The 12,027-nt window shown below is 39.6% G+C and overlaps 1 pseudogene; it reads left to right on the forward strand.

Annotated features, from left to right (window-relative positions):
• Positions 1-12,027, forward strand: part of LOC130930658 (nardilysin-like) — an 89,060-nt pseudogene that overhangs the window by 64,377 nt on the left and 12,656 nt on the right.

The following is a 12,027-nucleotide window of genomic DNA, read 5'->3' on the forward strand; positions in this document are numbered from 1 at the left end:
ACATGGTTAGTGCAGACTGGGATTGATAACAGAATCGTTAGATAATCTGCCAAATGATTACATGGTATTGAAACACTCCCTACACTGCGTGTCCAAAATCTGTTGGCCCTCTGGGGGGCCCTGCTGGCTGGGGATCCTAGGCAATTGCCTGGTTTGCCTAATGGGATGCGACACCTCTGGTGACTGAGACAAAACTTCCTTCCTCAACTTGTTGTTCATCTGAAATCAAACCTCATCAGATGTTCACTGTGCCAACATTAGCAGCTTTTTTTCAAAACTATTATTTCATTATTATCGATATTTGACAACTTTAGCACCTAATAATTAATAAAGTCATGACAATAAAATGTTATAGAACAATAACATTGTAATTGTGTTTATAATTGTGGTATTTTATACCTGAATATCCTTGCAAATTTATTCTTACCAATTGTGCTCTTCACCCAGCTGATGTGAAATTCACTGCCTTTAGCAGCCTCATCCAGCTTTTTTTATCCCTCCACGTCCTTTCCTTACGAGGCATGTCTACATCCTGAAATATAAATCTTTAATTTAAAAAAATCTGATTCCCTGGTGGCTTTTATTTTTAAAGCTTTCTCGATTTCTTTCACGACGGCTCAATGTGAGGCGCGCGCTTCCATCCGAGAGCCTGCCACTTAAAGGGGAAGTTCAGAATTTTTTACATTAGCCTTAAAGTGCCTGTGACATGAAAAAGCATGTTTATTTCATAATACACACGGTATTTTATGCTCCTGAATGAAATGGACCGCTTGGATGTGTGTGGAAGCGATCGCTATATTTATTTAGTTTTTTGAATCCCGCGCCATGAAAATGAGTGACTTCCGGCAACAGTCTCGAGTTGAAAAAGAGGGCGCTGTGACCTGTACGGAGGAAGGAGTCCACTATACAGCCGTACTGTTGTATGAGAAGGACTAAGGATTCAGCTGATTTTGCGGATTAATATGTTTATTTTTCGCATCACGCCAGCCAAACAGCTGCAGAAAACTCTTGCTGTAGGAGGGAGAGGCATGTGCGCGTTTTTGGAGTTTCAATAGGTTCCCATTCACCGGTAGATATTGGCCAAAACAAGCCCTACTACTGTGGGACCATGGGACTTACGAGGAAGTGAGTAAACATCGTTTATTGTATTATGTCAAATACTGGGATCATTTTAATATGTAGGTGGCTTGCATTTTATGGCTGACATGCTCCTTGTCCCCTCGGCCGACGACCGGTGGCTTGTCGCACATCCCACCGCCGAGATAGCACTATCGGCTACTCAGCTTATGTGCCCGGTGTTCTGTCAAATTTTTCGACCGATCAGAAATTGCAACTTTGTGTTAAAAATAGCCGCGAATACAGCGATTACAAAGTAAACACTATAAACTTCCTTTAAATAAAGGACTACTTACGTTTGATCATTGATAGGCATGCAAAAAGCTCTCCTCATGCACATTAGCTGCACATTAGCTGTACAACAACTGCAGCCACCCTCCTCCGGGGAACGAGCTGTAAATTGCTCTCCGACGGGCGGTTTGCCGATCGACGAAGACAATCAACAACCCAGTCATCATGTGAAATGTTCCGGGCTAGTTATGTGCGATTTTCCGCTTCGAAGACTTTGAAACATCACTCGGTTCGGGTTAGCATGTCGGCTATCTGTCACGCCTCTTGGTTTGTTTACATTCTCCGAAACCGGGGAAGGGAAATGACAGAAGCCCGATTTAGGTGTCATAAAATATCGTTCGGGAGGTGCGACAGTAAAGGTGAAGTCAACAGTTTTGACTAGGGTGACCATATTTTGATTTCCAAGCACACTCGGCCCGGCCTCGAGATACTTGAATTTTACTCGAGGATCACTCAAAGATGCCTATATCACCCACTTTTTTTTTTTACTCAACTCGTTACTCAACAGGCTTTATTCTTCCTAAAAAAATAATAAAACAATAATAAAAAAAAAGAAAATATATATGTATATGTATAATAACGATTAAAAATATATATAATTCAGACTCATGGAAATGCAGTCCAGTTAATACACACACACAGTAGGCTATGTGCCAACGCAACATTTTTTAAAATTACTATCACGACAATTGTCGTAGACAAATTATTATTCCCACTCAATTTTTATTCTCATTCGATGTTCTAGATTGTGCGCAAACAATAACCGAAATAAACTGACAAATAATTCAACCAGCATGTTTCCAAACGCAGCAGTTAAAAACTACATTGCCCATAATGTCTAGCGTGGCTGAGCTAACTGATTGCTACCCTATTAGCGAGTACTGGAGCCGAGGCAAAATCAGACTTTGCTATAAAAGTTCACAATCATCGGCAGCACAAAGAAGCGGCACCAAACGGGATTTTACATATTGCACTAGTACAAATCTCCGACAGAAGTCAACAGTTGCCATTATATACGTATTTATAGTAAAAAAAATAAAATTAAAAAAAACTCATAAGAAACACAGCTATTTAGAATATAATACCAGCATTCAACCAAATAAACTAACGCAGAACAATTACAAGACTCATACAATATACTGCATCTCTGTGTACACATATAACCCAATATACAACAGAAGACACGTGATCGACATTAACAAGAGATAAACTTACAGAAAGGTGTGTGGAGCCACATCTTTTAGAACTCCTTATTAAACTCCTTACTGCAGTCTGATCTCTCGCCAAACCGTCAGTAGATGGTGGTAATTCCCCGTGAAACAAAGGGTAAACTGCCAACAAAAAAGAAGAAGATCTACTCCTTCTCCCGGCCCTACTAGAGGGAGTCACATCAACTCAGGCAGGCGCTGCCCCCTAGCGGCCGGAGTGATTCTCTTTAAATTGGTCCCGTGAAACATCATAAAAACTGGACATTTTCAAGAATTTATGAAACCCGGCCGGACCCTCCGGAGGGCACGTAATAAGAGGACTTGTCCGGGCAAAAGAAGACATTTGGTCACCCTAGTTTTGACCATTATGGAGTAATTTTGCCATGTCCTGAATAAGTGCATTTTTATTATTTCATATTCCATTTGGCACAAGACTGTTATTTGTCATGACCATGCCATTTATTTAGCAATTGAAGAAAAATACTTGGATAAAAAGAATATCCTGTAAAAATATTGAAGTAGAGAGACAGAAACAACGACATTTTGCAGCTCTCTTCGTCGCGTTTTCCTCGTTATGAATAATTTCCCCTCCACGGGCTGACTGGTCCTTCTCAAGCCATTTATTTAGCTATTGGGGAACTATACTTGGATAAAAAGAATATCCGGTAAAATTATTGGAGTAGAGAGACTGAAACAATGACATTTTGCGGTTCTCTTCGTCGCGTTTTCCTCGTTCTAAATAATTCCCCCTCAATGGGCTGAATAGTAAAACCGACGAGCCCATTCTCCCGCTGACGTCATCCACCTGTTGGGGACGCTAGAGCCCTATAATGGTAGGCTTGGCTAACCGGCAGATTAAAAGACTAATTTCTCGTCATATGCGCTTTGCGTCTCAAAATATGATTCTAATTCACATAATAATCCTATTTAAGACTCTTTTTCTCGTGTCGTATGCATATTAATCTACATCTGGTAATATTGTTTTTTTATTGACATGCTAAGCAGGTCCATAGACTCACGCTAATTTAGCCACTCCAGAGCCCTGAAACTAACAAATAAATGACAAACTGCACAGAATTTGTTGAAATCAACTTCACCGACTAATTAAAACCCCGCTAACTCGACGATTAAGCCTTATTTAAAAAATTCTGAACTTCCCCTTTAATTTGACTCAATATGGGACACCTCACCCACACGGCTGCCCGTGGCCCCCCGCCTCTCGCAGACCGCGCGCTCGCCAGCCACGGCTGCCGATTATCGTCAGGGTCCCACCGGACACCGCAACGCGGAAGCAATCGGCGGACGGCCTTCGCGCCGGGGCGGGGGTGTGAAATAGTGGTCCCACCAGAGTGCCAGTGCGAGTGGCCCGACATTAGCCGGGCCAGCAAGTGAGTGGGCGTGCAGGGGGAGGGGTTATGCGGCGGTTAGTTTTTTGTTTTTTTTTAAAATATGTTTTCTGTGTTCAAGTAAAGTACTCAGTGGCGTGCCTGCACAGTCGGCCAGCACACACATACAACAAAAAAAGCCCCGTCAAAAGGGGCATTTTGGGCATGTAGGGGCAAATGGACAGGTGCTCAAGTACTCTCCGCCCCCCCCCCCCCCCCTGCACGTGCCTTTTCTATGAATAAAAAGTGGTTCAAAAAAGCAACCAACTATTTTTTCTTTCATGATGTTATTGTCAAGTTTTATATTTATGAAATGGCGTACTATATTGCACTTTAATTCTCTTTGTATAACTTTGGTATGGGGGGGCATTTTTGTTGGGTTTGTGTGATACAACAATTATCTTTATTATTGTTTTTCTCCTTTACACTGTTGTACCGTAATTTTCACACAATAAGGCGCACCTGACTATAGACCCTACCCACCGACGTCACAAAATCACGTGATCGCTGTATTGTTCCGCCCCCTTGTCCGTCATTTTGTGTCTGTATTATCAATGGTCTCAAATGATCGAGCAATTTATAATGCATTTCATGGAAGACCCGGTGCTTTCGGATGCCGTAAACTCACTGGATGCGTTGCATAAAAGGCGTTATGTGGAAAAGCTTCAGTTTATCCATTCGCCAGATCCATATTTGATGCCTAAATCGATGTTTTTCGACCCGCAGTCTTCGCCGTATTTGCCTGACATCTGCTAGCTACCCTGATATTTACAACTATCTCGTCCACACAAAATCAGCCTATTCTCACGAAAGTTTGAAAAACTTTAAGAGCTTGGAGGCTTATAAATACTTTGTTGCTGGTTGGGTGAAACACGTCCTCGTCCACGAAAATTCGGCAGGAATTTATCTTGTGCTTGGAAAGGTGAGTTACGAAATTTTCAATTCAAAATCTTTTGTTCTTGCTAACATCCACTGTCAAGTCTAATGTATTTCATGTCATTTGTCAATGGAGCTAGGGCTTTTAATGTTTATATGGTTTAGCGATAGCACTCTCACTACATACATACGTGTATGTTGTCGGCGATTAGCCTAGCAATGATCTTAATTGTGGTTGTCAGCCCAAAACCCTCTAAATATATATTAAATGCATCTTACCAGATATAAAATGACTACTACATAATCTGTGGTAATCGTTTGGAGCCCAGTTTTCTCATCGAATTGCAGCAGCCCATCTCACTCTCTCCTCTCCGGGTCTCTCCGAATCCGGTAGAACTTCAAGTCTCTCCGTCTATCTTCTCTGTTATTGCAACTGACCGCCACACACGCCTTCACCATTTTGATTATTAATGTTAACGAGCAGAAAAACACGCCGTAAATAGGAGGAATGTACGTAGCCGTAACAGGTAAACACGATGTGTTGACGGACAATTGGGCGGCACCAGTCAGGAGGGCGGAGTTGTGACGTCACGTGGGTAGGGTCTATAAGATGCTACCCACCAAATTTGACTCGAAAACTACATTTGTTCACAGATAAGCCGCACTGCATTATAAGCCGCGGCTATCCTCACTGTATTATGGGATATTTACACCAAAAGATATTAACCGGTAACACTTTATTTGACAGCGGCATCATACGACTGTCATAAGACCAAATGAACCACCATGAAGCTTTGAACCAATTGGCTACAAAGCTTCATTGCGTCAAGAAGCTTCATTTGGCTATCACTGCTCCCCTTGGGGAGACAGTCAACCTCTACTGCCACATGCTGTCAACACTATTGTTGGCCAACATTCCTCCTAGCATGCATTGCAGCGCTACAGATGTAAATAACAATCAATATACATGTTGTGTGCTAATTATTTCTTCAGTTACCATTCCAGTTGTTTCATTAATTGCTAGTTATGGTATATGGTAACACTTTATTTGACAGTAGCGCAATAAGACAATTATTATACAATTATAATTACGACACGACACTGTCATGAGCATCAATGAATCTTTATAACAGATGTCATTTAGTGTCATGCGGCAAATTATCTCACTTTTGAATGGATGTGGAGTTAGTATCATAATTTGCCGCATGACAATGACATCTGTCATAAGCATTCAGTAATGCCCATGATATTGACATGTCATAATTTTGATGGTTTTATGACAGTCTTATGACGCCACTGTCAAATAAAGCATTACCTATTAACCCAAATAAATCAACATAAAGCCGTACGGGACTTCAAGCCACACGATTCAAAATGAGGAAAAAAGTAGCGGCTTATAGTGCGAAAATTACGGTAATTATTTCTTCAGTCACTGTTCCAGTTGTTTCATTAATTGATAGTTATGGTATTTGGTAACACTTTATTTGACAGTGGCGCAATAAGACTGTTATTAGACAATTATAATTATGACATGACACTGTCATTTAATGTTATCCTGTCATTTAATGTCATCCGGCAAATGATCTTGTTTTTGAATGGATGTAAAAGATCCTAGCTGGACATAAATGGAATTAGTGACATAATTTGCCGGATGACACTTAATGACATCTCTCAAGCATTCAGTAATGCCCATGATAGTGTCATGTCATAATTATGATGATCTTATGCCGCCGCTGTCAAATAAAGTGTTACCTGTTAATTTTAACCCAAGTAAATCAATAAATAAGCTGCACTGGACTATAAGCCGCAGGATTCAAAATGAAGGAAAAAAGTAGCGGCTTCCAGTCCGAAAATTACGGTAATAATTTCAGGCTTTAAATGATACAAAAAAAGAAATAACTATAAGCAAAAATTGTTTATACATACACTGCCGTTCAAAAGTTTGGGGTCACCCAGACAATTTTGTGTTTTTTCTTCAAAAGTCACACTTTATTTTTCAAATGAGTTGCAAAATGAATAGAAAATATAGTCAGAAGTCAAAGTGTTTTTTTTTTTTATAAATATTACACAACAAATAATAATTCTAAGCTAAAAATGACTGATATTTCAAATAATATATATTAATTACCTTCATTTTATGGCTGGGTTGAAACAAAAGCAGTTGTGCGACGTCTGCAAACGGGGTTTCCAGGGTAAAACGGACAAATTAAAAATAGTTTGGGGGCTTAATGCGCCACGAATCTGCTATGGCAGCATAAAGACATATTGTTCTATCAAACACAACAGTTGTTTTGGCTTAAAATACAGCAGTTTCTTTTAAAGAGGAGTGCAAGAGCTAATTTATATATACTATATATATATATTAGTGGAAAACAGGCAAGACTGAATAATTATAACTGAATATATATAATATATACGTAAAGAATTATAAAAGTCGTCAAAAATATTTCATAATTTCATTAACGGAGTAAAATTTAAAAATAGAAACAATAAAAATAATAATAAGATAATAAACAATTAAAAATAAATAAAAGAAATTAAATACAACATATTGTTTCATTTGATAAAAAATGTTTGAAAATAAGGCCAGAGTTATATTTATAAGATAAATATTAAGATTAGCGTTGAAATAATTAGGACAACATTTGTGTGACATCAGTGAAACATCAAAACAAACCAGGAACCGGTTCATCCTTGGGTGCAACTTCCAGCCACCGTGACAGACGATTCATGACATTAGTGTTTTTACCAAATTCATTGTAATACATGCTGTTGCTAACTTGGTTGTTCTCCATTATTTTTTGCTCCACAGGAATCACGAGGCTTTCTGCAGTACGTGATTGAGTAAGTAGGCTGCTACACTTCTTCTTAATGGTCTCCCTAATAACCACTTCAATAGATATTTACAGTAGATTCACACGAGACATCCATCAACACGTGTCTTGTGTCTTATCTTTCCATTCCAACAATAATTTACAGAAAAATATGGCATATTTTATAGATGGTTTGAATTGCGATTAATTACGATTAATTTATTTTTAAGCTGTGATTAACTCGATTTAAAATTTTAATCATTTGACAGCCCTAGTATATTTCCACAGTAAGCTGCAGTTCTCCAAGCTGCAGGCCGAGGTGCCGGTCATGTTTCCTGTGGTGGAGCTGCCTAGGAAGCATCATGTCTGCAAAGTCAAGTCTTTTAACAAGGGAGACGCCAACTCTGAGGTCACCGTCTACTATCAGGTGAGAAATATTGTGTATTCTCGATTAATGGACAGATTTTTACTCATTGGCTGCCATTGACGGTGATAGACGTCCAATTCATTATGACTGGGTGAGGCTGGCAGCGAGCCCTCCCGCAGTCAAAACAGATTGGACGTCTATCAACGTCAATGGTAGTGAATACGTTATCAATTTGTTTGTATAACAGTCTGGATCCAAAGACTTGAAAGTGTACGTGCTGGTGGAACTCTTAGTGGTGAGTGGCATTTTTCATAATCATTGACCATATTTACATACAGCTAATATTCCAGGCAAAATCAATGCTTTTATTTAATTATTTTAGACATTTATGTTATGTCACATCATTTCCGCTTTCTGACGGTCCCCGACTACCATTGCAAAATGTCCCTATCCCATCTACTCCAATGAAAGTCTCTGATGAAGACTGGTGGGTTGTTTCTATCACGTATTAGACAGCAACAGTAAACCAAGATTCCTTGCCAGATCACCAATGGTGCCACCAGGAGTGGCCACGCCCCCCCCCCCACCCTATAAATAAAAAAAATAGTAGAACTTGGAATTTCAAGTCAACCAATTCCACTTGAACTTTTAAGTTTTGATATAAAATAAAAAGTTAATGTCTTAAAGGGGAAGTTCAGAATTTTTTACATCAGGCTCAATCTTCGAGTTAGCGAGGGGTTTAATTAGTCAGTGGAGTTGATTTCAACAAATTCCGTGTAGTTTGTTTGTTATTTGTTAGTTTCAGGGCTCCGGAGTGGCTCACCATTTTTATCCTATAGGGCAGAGGTGGGCAAACTATTCCACAAAGGGCCGCTGTGGGTGCGGGTTTTTGCTGCAACCCATCAAGAGGACACCTTTTCACCAATCTAGAGTGTTATAAATCCAATCAGTTGATTGCAGTCAGGTGCTTCTTGTTTCCATTGAAACCTCATTGGTTAAAAGCTCTGTGCTGGATCAGTTGGAACAAAGACCAGGACCCACTGCGGCCCTTGAGGACCGGTTTGCCCACCCCTGCTATAGACCCTACTCACGTGACGTCACAGCCACGCCCCCGCGCCATGTTGTCCGTCTACTCGTCATGTTAACGCATTACCGCTTCGTAAATTCCTCCTATTATGGCGTGTTTTTCTGCTCGTTAACATTAATAATCAAAATGGTGAAGGCGTGTGTGGCGGTCGGTTGCAAAAACAGAGAAGATAGATGAAGAGACTTGAAGTTTTACCGTATTCCAAGAGACCCGGAGAGGAGAGCGAGATGGACTGCTGCAATTCGACGAGAAAACTGGGCTCCAAACAACTACCACAGATTATGTAGTAGTCATTTTATATCTGGTAAAATGCATTTAATCTATATTTAGAGGGTTTTGGGCTGACAACCACAATTAAGATCATTGCTAGGCTAATCGCCAACAACATACCGTTTCAAATTCAAGATGCTTATTTGTTCCACCATCTTTATTTTTTGAATAATATTTAGCTGGTAACAAGTGAAAGAAGCTGGCCTCGTCTACAGATCATCGGTTAAACAGGGGTGTCCAAACGTTTTGCAAAGGGGGCCTTATTTGGTGTGGTAAAAATGTGGGGGGCTACCTGGGCTGATTTACGTAGAACAATACATTTAAAGAAATTTTAGCAAGCCCTTCTGTGTGTCACATTTGCTTTATTATTTTTTTTTTTAATACATAATTTCAACAGTCTCGTCTTTGTGGCGTTCTCTTTCGACACTCGGGCTCTTGCGAAATACTGCTGCTGTGCTAGCTTGAAGTTGCTATCATTTCTCGCTGCGTATCTTTCCTGTAATGTTGTCGTACATGTCAGCGTGTCTTGTTATTATCGCGTCACATCGAACTCTTTGAAAACAGCGACTGTCTCTTTGCAAATGAGGCAGACACAGTTGTTGCGTGTTTTATTGAAGAAATAGTCCAATATCCACCTATCCTTGAAGCGTCGGCCATCGCAGTCAACTTTTTTCTTTTTTTGATTGTCGCCATTTTAGAAATCACACAGGGTAATGTTGCTTAGAGTGCTGCTCTTAATGTTTTTCAAAGTTTCGTGAGAATAGGCCGAGTTTCTGTGGAAAAGATAGTTGTAGATATCAGGGTAGCAGATGTCAGGCAGAGAGGGCGAAGACAGCGGGTCGAAAAATATCGATTTAGGCATCAAATATGGATCTGGCGAATGGATAGACTGAAGCTTTTCCACATAACGCCTTTTATGCAATGCATCCAATGAGTTTACAGCGTCTGAAAGCAGCGGGGCTTCCATGAATTGCACTATAATTTGCACGACTAATTGAAAACAATGAGAATAGGTCTAAAAAATACGGACAATATGGCGGCCGGATACAGCGACATGAGGTAGCACATGAGGAAGGCCAAGTACTCTGAAACATGAAGGGAAAGACTTTCAAAATAAAGCAGGAAATAACCATGACACGACAAAACCTCACCACGGCGTGACACAATGAGGTAATTTTGGGCCATTTAAGATTATTTTCCTGTTGATTTTCAGTTACTTCCTGTTGATTTTTGGGTATTTTATGGGTCTCTTCCTGTTAAGTCTGAGTTACAGAACAGGAAGTGACCTGGGAATCACCCAAAAGAATAGGCAGTGACTCAAACTCAACAGAAAATGACCTGTAAATGCCCTAAAATGAACAGCAAGTGACCTTTAATTGCCCTGAAAATCGGACAGAATGACTGTGAATGCTCTGGTTTGGAATGAAAGAACAGTTCCCAGTCTAAATAGATTGGGCGTTGAGCACCGTCAGTGCAGCCCTAGAGTTAACAGAGACACTATTATGGTGGTAGATTTTGCTAGCAACTTGTTGGTTCATGTTTATTTTTTTTCAGACATTGACACCTTTTTAAAACGATATCTCGATTTTTGGCAGGAGCATATCGATAACCTTTTGGGATATAAAGTATCACGACATATCACCATTTCGATATTTTGTCACACCCCTAGCACCAACGTAGCACAAACATTTGACATCATTTTTATATAAATTGGCCAACTTCTCTAAGGTCCGCGGAAATCATACACAACTGAATTAAATACCCTGACTGACACGCACTTTTGAAGGTATCGGGTTTACACTACTAAGCCAAGGTTACTCAGAAATTTAAGTATGGCCCACAAATTTGATCATGCAAGTAAATTAAACTCATTTAGTCAAGTACACAATATTAACTGGATAAAATGAATAAAAGCTTAGCATAATTTATTACATTGTATTTACTTAACCTAAATTCCAATTTACTTAAAATTTTTAGCTCAAACTATCAAACTTTATAAGCAATATTTTTTTCAGTTCTGCCAACTTTTTTTATGATACAGAAAAGGGTTTACCTAGAGCAGCGGTCAGCAACCCACAGCTCTAGAGCCACATGCAGGTCTTTAGGTACTGCAAGAGTGGCTCCCAGGAGCTTTTTCGAAAATGTTTGAAAATGGAAAAAGATGGTGGAGGGAAATATATTTTTTGTTTTAATGTGGTTTCTGGAGGAGGACAAACATGATACAAACATTCTTCTAATTCATTAATATTGTAATGAAGTTAACTTGAGGCAGCATTGTACAACAGAGTAGTCACATGGTGCTTCATTCTCTATAGCAGGGGTCCCCTAACTTTTTCCTGTGAGGGCCACATAACTTTTCCCTTCTCTGATGAGGGGCCGGGGTCAGTTTGCAACAGAAAAGGTGTGACGATTGCAGGAGTGCCTAAATGTAAAAAATTATTGTTTTTCAGAAAGCCACAATCAAATAACCCTTTCTGGATTCTTCACGGAATAAAAGTAGATAAAATAAAAAATAATAACAATATAATACAATATAATATAATATATAGGGCTGTCAAAATTATCGCGTTAACGGGCGGTAATTAATTTTTTAAAATTAATCACGTTAAAATAT

Source organism: Corythoichthys intestinalis, chromosome 15, assembly GCF_030265065.1.
Source record: "Corythoichthys intestinalis isolate RoL2023-P3 chromosome 15, ASM3026506v1, whole genome shotgun sequence".
Classification (NCBI taxonomy): Eukaryota; Metazoa; Chordata; class Actinopteri; order Syngnathiformes; family Syngnathidae; genus Corythoichthys; species Corythoichthys intestinalis.